Raw genomic sequence first — 4,947 nt, forward strand, 5'->3', positions numbered from 1 at the left:
TTCCGAATTCCATATGCATTTAAAGAAATTCTCACTGCTGGAATTAAAGCTCCAAAGATATCACCAACTATTTCTGACCAAGTTTCTCTCTTAAATCGTGTTAGTAAATTAATATGTTCTACATCTTCTATTCTATCTATATGAAAGATCTTTGGAAAGACCAGGCCCACATAACACGTGCCATACCAATGGTCAGGCAACCTGTAATAAGCCTTATTCCCACAAACATAATACACTCCTGGGAAAACTGGATCCTCTCCTCCCTTGAAACCCCATCCTGTCGCAATGAAGTATGTATCATGACACTCACTAGTCCCAACAAAATATGTATCATATTGGGATTTCTTCCTTGTAATGCATAGTTTACCCTTCTGTGGTGCATCTAGAGCTAACGTTGGACTAGCCCCATTTCTCAATTCTTTCCCCATCTCAATGTCCCAAATTGTCTCACTCACTTTATATTTCCCTGCCTTTTCATGCATGCTCATTCTCCTTTCCTCTACCATGTTTAGGAAAGCCTTCTCCTCTTCTTTCAAGCTGCAAGTTAAATTGTTCTTAAAAATGTAATCTAATGTTAATTCTTCTTTTTCAATAAAAATCTCACCAAAAATGTTAGCTTCTTTAGCTGGATTCAGCCTTTTGTTCATAGGCAATTGCCCAAAAATATTATCTTTGTTAGACATCACATAATCTATTTTCCCTAGCAAATAAAAAACACTACTCAACACACTACATGAAATTCCATACGTAGCTGGTAAATGGTGATAAGTAACACCCTCTGAAACGGATGCAGGTAACTGCATACATACGTAGCAATCCCTCACTTCCATTGTCTTCACATATTCATATAACAATTTTGAAAAAACATTACTAGAAAAATCACTAATTGACCTATCTTTATGCATGTAAGTATTACTAATTCTAGTTGGGACTATTTTTTGTGAATTCTTCTCTACATTAGTCTCATTCTCAGTATGTATCTCAAATGTACCTATTGTAACTCTAAATGTAACTAATAAAGCTAAAACTCCCCATAATAGCATTAATAATCCAGTACAGCAACAGCACATTCTACACCATCTTTTCAAAAAGGCACATCTACTTTGATTATTTTCTATGTTAGCCATTTTACTATTTTGACCGTGTCTTTTGACTTAGCCTCTACTACTCCACTACTGCTATTCTTTATTTCTGGATTACTTCAGACAGCTAAATTTCAGACTTTCTCCTTTTCACTTTTCACCAAGTGATTTCTTCAGTTCACTCAATTTGGATATTCATCACTTTTCACTTCTTCTTCAGCAATATCAAATTGTATCAGATCATCAACAACATCCTGTGCATCCGACTCTTCTCCAATGTCAGTCAGGATAACTTTTAAGATTCCAACAGATTTTTCCTCTTCCTCAACCACTTTTCTCAAGATCCCCTCCGGATTGTCTTGATTCACTGTTTCTTCTTCTTCTCCTTCAGACAGTGCTACATAAGACCATTCCGGTGATCTGTACTTTTGGTTGGGTCTTCTAATTCTCTTTATCTCCTCGGGTTCTTTTGACTTCTTTTGCTCCTTTTTCTTCACTTCATTTTGACTCGACACCTCATTCACTTGTTCAGCTTTCGATGTATTTGCTCTTATCAGTCTGTATCTCAGCTTCTTTACTCTGTTGTTAGGCCAAAGATCTCCTCTTACAACCTTTTTTGGTCTTGTTTCCTTATGATTTCTTTCTCCAATCCAAGTTCTCTTTCTTAGAACTCGACCTTCTGATTTCTCATTCTCACTCTCGTCCGATTCTGTTTCATATGCCTCTTGTTCTTCAGCAGCTTTCTTTCGCTCCACACTCTTTATCACCACTGTTTGAGACTTCCCTATTTCTTTCCCTCCTCGGGTCTCCGACACGCAATCTTCTTGCTGTCTACTTGTCCCTTCACCTAGCTCATCAGGAATATTCCCTACACCTCCTCGGGGGTCTTCCGCAATCTGTCCCTCTCTATCTTCTTCTGACCCTACTTCTTCAAGTGTAATCTCAAGTGGAATTTCAGCCTCCTCATCTGATTCAGGAGTAATCTCTGTGGAACTGCTCTTTTCTCTTCTTTTTTTTCCACTGCTTGTTGGAACTTCAGGCTCTCTCACAGAATCTGATCTCCCTTTTGAAACTCTCAATGTTTCTCTTGAAGCTTCTCCTGGAAAGAAAGAATCACCTGACTCTCTTTCTCCTTCAGTCCTTCCAGAATTCTGATTCCTTGTCCCTGGTTCTGTTTCTTCATCATCACTGGAATCTGACTCTTCAAAATACTCCTTACCAGTCCCATCTTTTGGGTTTGGAACTCTCAGAGTATGACTTGCATGTACCCAGTTTTTCACACCAGCACACTTCACTGCAGTTGTCGTAGTCAGAATGACTTGTCTTGGCCTTCCCCACCTTGGAACCAAGCAATTTCTTCTTCTGTGCACTTTAATCCTCACCCAGTCCCCTGGACTCAGATCATGAGCTTGCTTCTTCTCAAGTGTGGTAGCTTCTTCTCCAACCTGGTGAAACACAGAATGAACTGCGTCAGCCAGGCCTTTACAGTAATCCAAAATCATGTCATCAGTTATTGTCATCAACTTATTGACAGGTACAAATGCATGACGCATTGCACGTCCCATCAAAATCTCATATGGACTCAAACCAGTAGTTCTATCTGGAGTAGATCTAATAGTCATTAGTACTAGAGGCAAGACATCAGGCCATTTAATTCCAGTGGCTAAACACATCTTACCAATCCTGTTCTTGATTGTGCCATTTATCTGCTCCACAACACCAGAAGCCACTGGTCTGTAAGCACAATGTAGCTTCTGCTGTATGCTCAATGCTTCACAAATCAAACTCATGAGCTCATTATAGAAGTGTCCACCTCTATCAGACTCAATCGTTACTGGAAATCCGTACCTAGGAATCAACTCTCTTAACAGTAACTTTGCCACTGTTATTCCATCATTTCTCCTAGTCGGATAGGCCTCCACCCATCTTGAGAACAAACAGACTACCACTAGAACATACCTCAATCTGTTCACTTGGGGCATTTCAATGAAATCAATCTGCATTCTGGTAAAAGGACCACCTTCTCTGCCTATTGTTCCTAGACTCACCACTGTCTTTTTCCCAGTGTTAAATTGCTGGCAAATCAAACATCTTTGACAAATGCTTTCTGCAATCGTCCTGAACTTTGCATTGTACCAAGTCTGTTTAAAAGACCTGATCATCGCATCCCTTCCCAAATGTCCCTGGCCATGATACATCCTTGCCATTGCTGACAACATAGAATTTGGCATGACTGGTCTGCCATCTCTATAGACCCAAACATGATCTGTTTCTCTTGGGGCACAACCTGCCTTGATCCAGTCTTTCTTTTCTTCCTTTCCTGCCTCATCCTGCAACTGTTTCACCTCATCCCACGTTTCTAGGACATTAGTAAACATCACAGAACAAAAAGACATTTCCCCTTCTCGTTCCCTATTAATCGAGTGATTATTTTTAGCACAATACTGTGCAATGTCGTTCGCAAATCGGTTTCCAATTGTCACAAAATCATCTCCTTGTCCATGAGCAGCACATTTTACAACTGCTAATTCCTTAGGCAGCTGTATCGCCTCAAGCAATTTTCCAATCACCTCAGCATTCTTTATTGGAGTCCCACTCGACGTCAAGAAACCTCTCTGTAGCCAAAGCTGGCCAAAATCATGCACAACTCCAAATCCATACTGACTATCAGTCATTACAGTCACTCTCAGATCTTTCCCAATTTCGCAAGCTTTCGTCAATGCCACCAATTCAGCAACTTGTGCAGATTTCACTCCTTTCAATGGTGATGCTTCCATAACTTCTGAAACCTTGCACACTGCATATGCTGCACTCAGCACACCATCATCATTTCTCAGACATGATCCATCCACAAACAGCACATGATCACTCTCAGGCAATGGAAGATCTCTTATGTCTGGTCTCGGTTTTGTACAGTAATCCAGCACATCCAAACAATTGTGATCATCTTCTGTCTTTATCCCCACACCTTCATTATCTGGCAATAATGTTGCTGGATTCACATTCACACATCTCTCAAGAGTCACATTTGATGCTCCCAGAATGACTTTCTCATATTTAGTCAGCCGACTATGTGACATATACTGAGTTCTGCTTCTTGTCAAAAGAATTGCCACATTATGAGGTACAAATACCCTTACAGGATATCCCATTATTGTGGAAGAGTAGGTCGCACACTGCTCGTCACACCAGCAAGTTGCCCCAAAGGACTGTGGGAAATGTAGTGGCGACGGCGGGTACGCCTATGCCACGAAATGTAAATAGAACAGTATGTGTTGCGTTAGCCATCCCTGGACACGTGTTTCGAGGTACCCGCCGTCGCCACTACATTTACCACAGTCCTTTGGGGCAACTTGCTGGTGTGACGAGCAGTGTGCGACCAACTTTTGCATAGGATATCCCATTATGATTCCTTCACTCTGTTCCAGACTTTTACATGTTGCAGCTACAGATTTCAGACAACCTGGTAAACCCACAGCTACAGGGTCAAGTGTCAATGAGAAGTACGCAATAGGCCTTCTCAGTAATCCATGTTTCTGAATTAACACTGAAAGTGCACATCCATTTCTCTCACTGCAGTACAACTCAAACTCTTTTTCATAGTCTGGCATACCTAAAGCAGGGGCTTCACACATTCTGCTCTTCAACTCCTCAAATGCTGCCATTTGTTCTCCATCTAGTTCCAATGGGTCTTTCATCTCACTTTTTGTCAGCTTAATCAGTGGCTTTGCTATCAGGGAGAAATTAATTATCCACTGACGACAATAACCCACCATCCCCAGAAACATCCTCACTTCTCTCTGGGTCTTTGGGGCTTTCATTTCTCTGATAATTCTGATCCTGTCATCAGTCACTTTTCTCAGAC

Source organism: Triturus cristatus, chromosome 10 (assembly GCF_964204655.1).
Source record: "Triturus cristatus chromosome 10, aTriCri1.1, whole genome shotgun sequence".
In the NCBI taxonomy this organism is placed as follows: domain Eukaryota; kingdom Metazoa; phylum Chordata; class Amphibia; order Caudata; family Salamandridae; genus Triturus; species Triturus cristatus.